The following is a 12,491-nucleotide window of genomic DNA, read 5'->3' as shown; positions in this document are numbered from 1 at the left end:
GCAAAGCCCACAATAATGAGAAGAAAGGAGATAATAAAGATCAGAGCAGAAATAAATGACATAGAGACAAACAAACAAACAAACAATACATTATGAAACCAAGAGCTGGTTCTTTGGTAAGGTATACAAGAATGATAAACCTAAAGCCAGGATCACCAAGAAACAAAGAGAGAGGGTCCAAATAAATAAAATCAGAAATGAAAGGGGTGATGTAACAACTAACCCCAGATATACAAAAGATTGTAAAAAAAAAATACTATGAATAATTCTGCTTCAACAAACTGGACAACCTTGACAATATGGACACATTCTTAGAAAAATACAAGCTTCCAAAACTCAACCAGGAAGATTAAAAAAACCTGAATAGGCTGATAACTACTGATGAAATTGAAACAGTAATCAAAAAGCTTCCAGCAAACAAAAGCTCTGGACCAGATGGCTTAACAGAGGACTTTTATCAAACATTCAACAAAGAACTAAAATCAATTCTTCTCAGACTGTTCAAAAAAATTCAAGAGGAAGACACACTTCCGTATTCTTTCATTGAAGCCAGCATTACCCTAATCCTAAAATCAGATAAAGAATTCAAAGAAAGAGAATTATAGGCCAATATCCCTGATGAACATATATGCTAAAATCCTTAAAATTTTAGCAAACCAGATACAGAATTACATTAGAAAGATCATACACCATGATCAAGTGGGATTTATTTCAGGGATGCGAAGCTGGTACAATACCTGAAAATCAATAAATGTGATACATCACATAAAGCAAGTCAGAGAAAAAAAATCACATAATCATATCAATTGATGTAGAAAAGGCATTTGACAAAATCCAACACCCTTTTTTGATATAAATGCTTAGAAAGTGGAAATAGAGGAATCACATCTCAACATAATAAAAGCCTTATATGATAAATCTACAGTCAACATCATACTCAATGGGCAAAAACTAACATCATTTCCACTAAGAACAGGAACAATACAGGAATGCTCACTTTTACCACTCCTGTTCAACATAGTACTGGAAGTGATTGCCAAAGCAATCAGACAAGAAGAAGAAATAAAAGGGATCCAAATTCGAAAAGAAGAAGTAAAATTGTCATTATTCACAGATGACATGATACTGTACATAGAAAACCCTAAATATTGCATCAAAAATCATTAGACTTAACAAATGAATTTGCCAATGTAGCAGGATACAAAATTAACACCAAGAAATCTACGGCATTTCCATACACCAACAGTGAACTTACAGAAAGAGAGAATAAGAAAAAAATCCCATTTACCATCACACACAAAAAAATTAAGATACCTGGAAATAAACTTAACTAAGGAGGTAAAAGACCTCTACTAATAAAAATACAGGACATTGAAAAGAGAGATAGAGGAAGACATAAAAAGATGGAAGAGCATACCATGTTCAGGGATTAATAGAATCAACATCATTAAAATGTCCATACTGCCCAAAGAAATCTATATGTTCAATGCACTACACATTAAAATACCAATGGCTTATTTTACAGACCTAGAAAGAACTCTCCAGAAATTCATCTGGAATCAAAAAAGACCCTGAATAGCTGCAACAATGCTGAGAAAGAAGTACAAAGTAGGAGAGATCTCAATACCAGATATCAAGCTGTATTACAAAGCTACTGTTCTCAAAACATCCTCATACTGGCACAAGAACAGACATATAGATCAATGGATTAGAGTAGAGAACCCAGATATTGACCCAATCCACTATGCTCAATTAATATTTGACAAAGGATGCATGAACATACAATGAAGTCAAGATGGTCTCTTCAATAAATGGTGTTGAGAAAATTGGACATGTAGATGCAAAAAATGAAACTGAACCACCAACTTATATCATACACAACAATAAACTCAAAATAGATAAAGGGCTTAAATGTAAGATTCAAAACTATAAAAAATATTAGAGGAATCCACAGGCAGAAAAATCTCAGACATATGCTGAAGCAATTTTTTTCAGATACTGCTCCTAGGGCAATGTAAATGAAAGAGAAAATAAATAAATGGAACTACATCAAAATAAAAAGCTTTTGTACAGCAAAAGAAACCATTAACAAAATAACAAGAAAGCCCACGGCATGGGAAAATATATTTTCCAATGTTATCTCCCATAAGGTTTAATCTCCAACATTTACAGGCAACTCATACAACTTAACAAAAAGAAGACAAACAACCCAATAAAAAAAATAAAATGGGCAATGTGGGAGTAACCAAGATGGTGGCATAAGCAAACACTTAAACTGCTGCCTCGCACAACAATTTCAAAACTACAACTAAAAGACAAAATGAACATCATCCAGAACCACATGAAGGCTGGCTGAGTAGAAATTCTATAACTATATATAATGTCTACAAGAGACCCATCTCAGAACAAAGGACTTACATAGATTGAAAGCTAATGGATGGAATAAAATTTTTAGGAAAATTGAAATTTAAAAAAAAAAAGCTGAGGTAGCAACACTGTTATCTGACAAAATGGACCTCAAAGTGAAGGCCATAAGAAGAGATAAGGAAGGCCACTTCAAAATACTACAGGGATAGATGAAACAAGAGCATATAACTCTGGTAAATATAGATGCACCCAACAAAGGAAACCCAAATACATTAAAACACTTCTGGAAGATATTACAAGAGTGATTGATATCGATACAATCAGAGTAGGGGTCTTTATATCCAATTGAAATCACTGGATAAGTCTTCTAGACAAAAGACAGCAAAGAAACAGCAATCCTAAATGACTCGCTAGATAAGATGGAACTAATTGATATATTCAGAACATTTCATCCAGAAGCCATGGAATAAATATTTCTCTAAAGTAAAACTGGGATATTTGCAAAGGTAGATCACATATTAGGACACAGGCTAAGTTTCTACAAATTCAAGAAGACCGAAATCATATCAAACATCTCAGATAACAATGTGATAAAACTAGAAATCAGCTACAATGAAAAGAGAAAAAAAAAACACCCACAATCACACACTTGGAGACTAAATAACATCCTATTAAACAACTAGTGGCCCAGTGCACAATTTTTGTGAACATAGAGAGAGGTGTCCCTCAGCCTGGCATGCACCTTCTCCCATATGGGACCCCTTAAAGGATGTCCAACTGCTGGTTTATAGGGATTGGGCCTAAACCAACATTTAGACATCCCTCTCGCAATCTGGGAATGCTGGCACCTAACCGCTCACTGTCTGACTGATTACCCCTAACCACTCTGCATGCCAGTCTGCTCACCCACATCTGCCCCCTCCCCCCCACTGGCCTGATCACCCTCAATGACTTCCTCAACTAGCTTTATCACCCACAACTACCCTCTTCTCTTGGCCTCTAACTGCCTCTACCTTGGCCCTGACACCATGGCTTTGTCCAGAAGAATGTCAAGAAGGTCTCCCAGTCGAATTAGCATATTACCCCCCCCCCTTTTTTTTTTTTTAGTATAAATAGAGGCCTGGTGCATAGTTTGGTGCCGGCTGGTTTGCCCTGAAGGTGTCCCAGATCAGGGTGGGGGTTCCCTTGGAGCATGGGGAAGTCTGAGTGAGGGGCTTGTGGTCATTTGCAGGCCTGCCATCCCCACTGGGGGAATGTGGCCAGCCTGGGTGAGGGGCTGAGGGCTGTTTTCAAGCTGGCAACACCCCCTTCAGGGTGGGGGTTCCTGCTGGGGTGCCTGGCCAATCTGGGTGAGGGGCTTATGGCTATTTGCAGGCTGGTCATGCTCCCCAGAGGGGACCCTCACCCCATGGGGGTGTGGCTAGCCTGGGAAAGAGACTAAGGGCCATTTTCAGGCTGGCCACGCCATCCTGGCAACATAGGCCCACAGTCACTCCTTGAGTGGAGGCCAGGGTGGGTGGGAAACTTGGCTTCCTCCATCACTGGGGGCAACCCAAGCCTCCTGTTTGCTCCAGTTCCATGGTGACTGCCATCTTTGTTGGTTTAATTTGCATACTTGCTCCTGATTGGCTTGTGGGCATAGCAGAGAGACTGTCAATTTGCATGCTTCTATTTTATTAATCTAGATGGCTGGGTTACAAAAATGATCAAAGAAGCAATAAAAAACATCCTTTGTACAAATAACAATGAAAACACTACAATATAAATCTATGGGACATAGTGAAAGCAATCATGAGAGGGAAGTTCATAGCATTACAGGCCTATCTCAGAAAACAAGAAAAATTGGTAATAAGTTATCTAACCCTACAATATAAAGAAATAGAAAGAGAGCAACAAGAAAAACTCAGAACAAGAAGAAGGAAGGAATTAATAATAAAGGTCAGAGTGGGAATAAATGACATAGAGACTAGGAATATAATACAAAAGATCAGTAGAACCAAAAACTGGTTCTTTGGAAGGATAAACAAGATTTATGAACTTCTAGCTAGGCTCATCAAAAAGCAAAGAGAGAGGACCCAAATAAACAAAATCAGAAATTAAAGAGGTGAAGTAACACTGATGTCACGGAAATACAAAGAATTGTAAACAAAACAAAACAAAAAAATACTACTGGATGCTCTGGAGCTGCGTCTGGAGGGGCATGGCGACCCAGCCAGCTGGGAGTCCACTGGCTGCCTGTGCTGAGTCCCTGGCTGGGGTAGTGGGATCTTCGGCCTGCTGGGCAGAGGATCAGGGCAAATGGAGTGGCTCATTGCTTCTTCTTTGCTCATTGGCTATGGCAGGCTCTGGTGATGTCCGCATGGATAAGAGGGTGAAATGTTTAATCCTGCCTGGGTTGCACTCCTCCTGCCACATGATCTTCTCACTCCAGGAGCTGGTGCAGTGGCTGGGCTTTGCTACCTTGAGATCTCTGTGCACTGCTGGACCTGCTGGTGTTGTCCATGCTGCTGGTGCTGCGTGTGGATAGTTTGATCCCTGGCCTCTCCTGGTGGAATGTGTTCAAGCTTTTCTTGCTGCTGAAGGGTTTAGCACCTATTTCACCACCATTGTTGCCGTGTGTCTCTTCCAGGATGCAGAGAAGTGGCTGGCCATGCTCCACCTCTTATGGATCCTCACAGTTCTCAGCCACAAGTTTGTGTTCCAGATGTGCTAGAAGCTGGTGGAGCAGACTTGGGAGCTAGGGTTCTGCCTGATCATGTCTCCCATCTTCATTCTCTTGCAGCTGCTCATGATCCATGCCTGCTGGGTCAACTAGCCTCACAGAGGGGCCAGAAAGGGAGCTCTCCACAATTAGAATGCTGGATCCAAAGCTGAGGACCACCTCGGAAGTGTGAGGACCCAGTCTCCCACCTCACAGGAGGAGAAGTCTGGGTATGAAAGCAACTTTGACTTGTACCCTGAAGACTGCACAGTTTTTTCTATACCAGTCATCTCTAAAACTATTCCCTCACCAGGAATGAAAAGAGCAACCTTGATCCCTAAAATCTACTGTTTCCTGTTATTTTATGCTTTGAATAGTACATCTGAAGTGAAATCTTGAGGAGGCCCCTCGTGCAACAGTCCTGAACTTCTCTGGCAGTTGGAAACTGCATATAAACAAAATGTCCTAGTGGGCTCAGTATTTTCATGGATCTTTGGAAAGTAACCTTTGTGCAAAGGCTCCAAAGTTGGTCATCATCACTGACCTCAGAACTCACTGTCCCATTTACTCAGACAAGACTTCCTTACATGTTTGAGCTCTAAAAAGTGTAAAGCAGCTTGTATTTCCTCCTCTTGCCACTGGGGAAAGGATGGCCCTTTCTTCATTCCAGCCAAGGCATCCAAGAATGTGTCGAATAAGCATCATCAGGACCCAGTCTGGATATCTGTCACCTGAGAAAATAACTTTGTTTTAAAGGCTCAGCTTGACTTCCTGTCCCAGTAGGTTGCAGTGTCACGACCTTTTCACCACATGGTGGCCAGCACTGTTAGTGCACCTGAGATGATTTAAGCCTCAGTAATTGACCTGAGAAGGGAAGAGGTGCTCTTATGCTCAGATGCATTGAGACCTGCAAGCAGGAAGTTTGCAGATGGCCTCAGCTCACATTTTTAGGCCTAAGGTCCTTGGTTTAGTACCAGTCAGGTGCTAAATGAGAACATTTGCTGAGATAAAAATAAAATAGAACCTTTTAATGAAAAACTACTACTAAAAACTCTATTCCAACAAACTGTACAACCTAGAAGAAATGGACTTATTCCTAGAAAAATGCAGTCTTCCAAAACTCAATCAGAAAGAATCAGAAAACAGGATTAGGCAAATAATAACTGATAAAATTGAAGCAGTAATCAAAATACTTACATAAAACAGAAGCCATGGTCTGAACAGCTTCACCAGAGAGTTTTAACAAACATTTGAAGAAGAACAAATCCTACACTCCTAAGACTATTTAAAAAAATTCAAGAGGAAGGACCATTTCCAAGCTCCATCTTTGAAGCCAACATCACCCTAACACCAAAACCAGATAAAGATACTACAAAGAAAGAGAATTACAGACCAATATACCTAATGAACATAGATGATAAAATCCTCAAAAAATACTAGTAATACATCAAAAAGATCATGTACATGACCAATAGCATCATTTAGGTCATGACGGCCCCTGGCTTTTTATATATTAGGATCTATTTATGTTGTTAGATGGTACTAGATTTATTGGGATGATCATTTTGTAAGTTATATAAATGCCTAATAACTGGATGCTGCACCTGAAACTATACTGTACCCCAAAGTCCAAGAGTATTGAGGGTGGCAATTCAGATATGCCAAAGAGAAGCAGGAAAAGGTGAATACAGTACAATAAGGTATTTTCTGATAGAGAGACCATATTACATAACTTTTAATATAATATATTGTTATAATTGTTATATTTTATTATTAGTTATTGATGTTAATCTCTTAGAGTGCTTAATTTGTAAACTTTATCATAGGTATGTATTTATTGGAAAAGAAAACAGTCTATAAAGGTGTCCTGTGTTCACATATGGTTAAGTTCTATCCATGGTTTCAGGCATCCATGGGAGTCTTGGAATATATCCTATGGATAAGGGAGACTACATTATATACCAACATAACAATAGTGTTTTACTCTATGAAGTAAACTTGGTCATGATACATTTCACTCTTTTGTGTTTAGTATTTTCCAATGTTATTTAATAAACATGCTTTGCCTTAGTAAAAAAAGTAATATTTATATATTTTTACATACGTTATTATGCTTTTGGAGATCCAAAAAATGTAATTCTATATTTTAGAATACAGTATGCCACATTTTAAATCATGTTTGTTGAGATGTCTGTACTCATACCACTATGCTATAAACCTGAAAATATTATAAAATAATATTGAATATTAACTGTAATAGAAAAATAAATAAATACTTTTGAAAAAGATATTACTGGAGCAGCAATTAGCAAAATGTATTTGAGGAACTGTAAAAACATAAGTTATCACAAAGGGTTTTTAAGTTGTACAAATTTTAAAAATAATGCCAATTGCCTTCATCCCTCCCCTCCCCCCCAGTGTCTTGCATCCATTGGTTATGCTTATAGGGGTAGGGGAAGCCAAAGGAAAGTAAATGGGGGGAAAAAGTAGATATATGTACTACTATTTCTAATACTTTAAACAATAAAATAAAATTTTTAAAATGTCAATTTAAAACATATTTATGACATCAACTACTTTATATTAAGAGGCAATAAAAATTTAAAAGGCTGTGGTTTCTTGCAGTGGAGCTACATATCTACACTAATAAAAGAGAAATATGCAAATTGACTGTACCTCCACTATGCTCACAAGCCACACCCTTCAGCCAATCAGGAGCAATTATGCAAATTAACCCAACGAAGATGGCAGAGGCCAAGGAGCTGGAGAGAGCAGGAGGCTTGGGTTTCCCCAGCAATGGAGGAAGCTAAGCTTCCCACCTACCCTGGCTGGCCCTGGCCTCCGTTCAAGGCTACAAAGTTTCTATTATAAATAAATCCCAGATATCTGCTTCCAGCTGGCCCTGGCCTCCACTCAAGGAGGTGCAGAAAAAAAGAAAAAGAAAAAAAGAGGGGCTGGGAGCTTGGGTTATAGGGGGTTGATTGGCAGTTGTGGGTGAACAGGCCAGTGGGGAGAAGTGATGGCGAGCAGGCCATCATGGGGGGGAGCAGACATGGGTGAGAAGACCAGCATGCGGAGTGGTTAGGGCAATCAGGAAGACTGGCAGGCAGGTGAGTGGCTGGAGCCAGCAGTCCCAGATTGCGAGAGGGATGTCCAATTGCTGGTTTAGGCCTGATCCCTATAAACCAGCAGTAGAACATCCTTCAAGGAGTCCCAGATTGGAGAGGGTGCAGGCCAGGCTAAGAAACACTCCTTCCCCCTTGCATGAATTTCTTGTACCAGGCCACTAGTCCCCAAATAAAACTCTCAATATATGTTATAATGAAAAGGTGTCCTGTGTTCAAATATCGGAGAAATTCTGTGTACTTGGCTGTAGAATTCCTGAGACACTGTTTTTTGCAATGTGTTGTAGAGCTCCAGGAGTTTTGCCCTGACACCCTTCTTTGTACAATTTCACCAGTGACCAAAGGTCAAAGGCACACACTTTGCAAATCTTTTTTCTGGAAAAGAGTAAGTTTATAATGGTAATTCAAATTCTGGACATGGATAAGATGGTGTATTGGTTTGGTAGGGCTGCCATAAAAAAATACCATACTGAGTACCTTAAACAACACAAATTTAATTTACCACAATCCTGGAGGCTAAAAGTCTGAGGTCAAAATGTTGACTGGGCAGTTTCCTCTGAATGCTCTAAACTAGCTTCTGATAGTTTCTTGGCTTCTGGCTACATAATTCCCATTTTTACATGGAGTTCTCCCCTTGTATGTATCACTGTCCACATTTCTCCACATTTCACTCATCACAGGAAATCTTGCTGTTAACTCATGCTTTTCAAATTTTGTACTGAAAAAGATATCCATGTCATTCAAAATAAATGTTAGTAATATTTCTTTGAGTTGGCCTTAATATATTCTAGTGAACTGTGAGCTAGAGATCTGATGCATATTTTTTTATATCTCCATGTAAAACTAGTCTCTCTCTTTTTCTGACAATAGGTTCTCTAGGGCACACATTTTATTATTTTAAAGTATTCAATTTATCTTTGCACATATTACCTTGTGCTATGTTTCACTAATTTCAATCCTATATAATAATAGGCAAATATGCAAATAGACCAAATCATGAAACAACCTGCACCGACCACCAGAGAGCAGATGTTCAATGCAGGAGTTGCCCCCTGGTGGTCAGTGTGCTCTTACAGGGGGAGCACTGCTCAGCCAGAAGCCCTGAGCCTGGCTCTTGGCTGGTGAGCACAGCAGTGACATCAGGAGTCTCTCCTTCCTCCATGGCAGTCAGACATTCCCAAGGGCTCCCGGACTGCAAGAAGGCCCAGGCCATGCTGAGGGACCCACTCAAGTGCACAAATTTCATGCACTGGGCCTATAGTAAAATTATAAGCCCCTAAAGAGCAATAGTATATTACATATCAGTTTTATATTCACAGTATAGCTTATCTCTGAGGTCAGTGCAAAGTATATGCTTGTTATAAACTTGTTTAAAGAATTAAATTATTTATTCTTCAAATATAAATATAAAATAATTATAACTCTCAAAGGTATCCAGAATTCTACATTAGAAAAAAAAACAAACCACAAGATTAAATTTACTCTGTAACCATCTCTAATTATAAAATATATATAAAAGTTATGAGATTTATCATTGAAATTTATCTTACCCCTTGGCTCCTGCTTTGACATCTGTCTGCTCTCCTTCCATATTTTCTGATGGCTATTTCTTCACTTCTTTGACCAGTTCCTATCTCTGCCTTCTTATAGGTTGACATTCCCTAAGATTCTATGCTTAGTCTAATTTACATCTTCTAGGTTATTTCCCTGGGAAATATTCACACACTTAAGTTGTCAACTCCAAACTAAAGTATGCTTAAGTATACTATCCTGCTCTGGACTGTTTTTTCGATCCCAGAAACAAATGTCCATTTTTTTTATTCTTGCCATACATCCTTCTCTTTCCTTCCATTGTTATTAATGCTGCTCTCTTTCAGACACTCAGTACTTTTGCCTGAACTACTACAATATATATATATATTTTTTTTCTTCTTCATTTTTTTCATTTAATTGCCCTCATTTTCTTGTCATCCCAAAGTATTTTTAAAAATAAAACTGTGGTGACTTTTCTCCTTTGTTCCTTTAATTCTACTCTCAATCCTTCTGCACATTGATCAGTCTTCCTGGAAGCTGAAATATGTGAACCACATCAACAGTTTTTATCCTCTATCTTTCCATTGGCTTTTACCAATGGGGAAATGCTGATAGGAATTTAAAGGGTTAGCAGAGTGAATTCAGGTTATTTGTTGCCCTCTTTCTACATTAATTTCTCTAGATTCTATCAATTAGAGCTACTGCTAGTAAAACTTCCTTTAGCCTGTTTTAAATCCTAGATGCTGTATTTCTTTTGATTTCTGCAAACATCTTTTGAAAAATTCCTTAAATAAACTTTTCTCAAATTAACCTGATTTGAATGTGCCATCTGTTTCCTAACTGATACACTAACCAAAAAAAAAAAAAAAAAAAAAAAAAAAGAAAGAGAGAAAGAAAAAAAAAATCTTGTCACTTTTCTAAAGTTTATTCCATTGTCTGAGTTCTAAACTCAGTAGTCTGGTATTCAGTCTTCCATGGTTTGCCTGGCTCTTTCTCTCATACCATAACTACACCATTCTCTATCAATGAGCTATGCTCACACTCATTGTAGTTTACTCAATCCTTTTAAACCCATTCATTTTTATACTCTATGCCCAGAAGTTCCTTCTACTCCTTCTCTCTGGTGAATGAGAAATGCTCCTTTTCTTTTTTAATGCTTGGTTAAAAATCCTATCCTTCAACAACTTCTCAATAGAAATGATTTCTTATTCTTTTGTTCTTCTAAATTTATTGCATTAAAAATTATGTCCTGACTTAATCTATTATATTAGTACCACTTTAAGTATTAATATTGTTGTATTCATATGAAGTTATCCATTTTCTTTTTGGTAATATGTGTTTAATTGCACAAAAGAATAGCTCTCTGTGCAGGCCAAAGTTTCCATGAAGAAAGCTGAGTCCCACATACAACTGCTGTTGTGCCCCTCACTCAATGAACACTTTATCCCCAACCAAAATGTAACTACACTATTGAGCATTATCACAAAAAGATAATATTGAGAAGGAAATATAGGTGACAAAGCTAAAATAGAGAGTATATATGTAGTTCTTGGTGACAGAGAAATAATCTTCAGCAAACAATTCTTAGAATGTTATTTTAATATTCATGGAAAGAAAACTGGGGACATGAGCAAGAGTAACAAATTGAACCACTTTGAAATATTCTTCTGTGCTTTTACTCATAACTCTGTAACTTGGAAAGGAAGTGAAGACATTTCCCCAAAAGAAACAAAGCTTTTCTTCCTTAATTATAGTGTGCTGAGAATTTTAAATAAATGTTACCCTAAATTTTTCCCATTACTAACATCAAAATTTCTCTGACTCACCACAGCCTAGAAACTTTGGCTTACACAGAGAGCAATTCTGGCTCAGTGGAAAGAGCACAGGCCTGCAGACTCCAGGGTCCCAGGTTCAATTCTGATCAAAGACAGATGCCTGAGTTGCAGGCTCAATCCCCAGTCTGGGGCATGTGGGAGGCAGGTTATCAATGATTCTCTCTCATTGTTGATATTTCTATCTTTTTATCCTTCTCCCTTTCTCTCTGAAATAAATAAAAAATACATTTAAAAAAATTATCTGGGGTATAATACAATCAAATTTAAAGAACAGATATTAACTGCAAAACAGGTTTTAACTGCAAATAATTCAGAAGAACTGGTTTCTATCTTAGGCTGGACTAAAACCCAGGTTAAGTTGAAGAAATGAAATAAGGTTTAATATTTTTTTTAAAATTTACAATCAATATTACAAGTGCTTACATCTCTTGGATGTGAATGATGAAATGAAATTATACTGTACCTATTCTACAATGAATGATTAAATCAAATAAAAGAGGCAATTATAAATTTGAAGCTATACATTCCACCCAAAAAGTATAAAAAGGAAAAGGAACAAAAACAGCTCACCAAGCAAGTATATAAAATAAAATAAGATTAGATATTTCAAACCAATAAGAATATTTATAAAACTTTTTACTTCTTTTAAATTTGTTATGTCTTTATAAATCAAGTTAAAATACATTCTTTAAAATCATTCCTGAGGATTATAGCATTTGCAGGTTTACTCATTTAGTATTTTGTTTGTATCTAGCTTCTCAACCACACTTTCATGTAGAGGAAATACTCAACATGAAATAAAGGATGATGGGGCAAAAAGTATTAGCAATGTACTGGGAACACTAAAGCTTTATCTAGAATTTCCCTTGAATCAGGCTTTTTCTTTAAGTAAGGAACAAACATCCAAGACTGTGTGGGAATGATGAGAAA

At 37.6% G+C, this 12,491-nt stretch overlaps 1 pseudogene across 1 annotated transcript; it reads left to right on the top strand.

The window, feature by feature from the left end:
• The first annotated feature begins 4,780 nt into the window (after positions 1-4,780).
• On the top strand, positions 4,781-5,182 carry LOC311620636 (transmembrane protein 203-like; annotated as a pseudogene). Its single transcript has one exon. The product of its transcript is annotated as a transmembrane protein 203-like (transcript).
• The last annotated feature ends 7,309 nt before the right edge of the window (positions 5,183-12,491 follow it).

The sequence above is a fragment of the Pipistrellus hanaki genome (assembly GCF_964339955.1).
Source record: "Pipistrellus hanaki genome assembly, chromosome: 3".
NCBI classification, from domain to species: Eukaryota; Metazoa; Chordata; class Mammalia; order Chiroptera; family Vespertilionidae; genus Pipistrellus; species Pipistrellus hanaki.
This window is presented reverse-complemented; position numbering and strand designations above follow the sequence as displayed.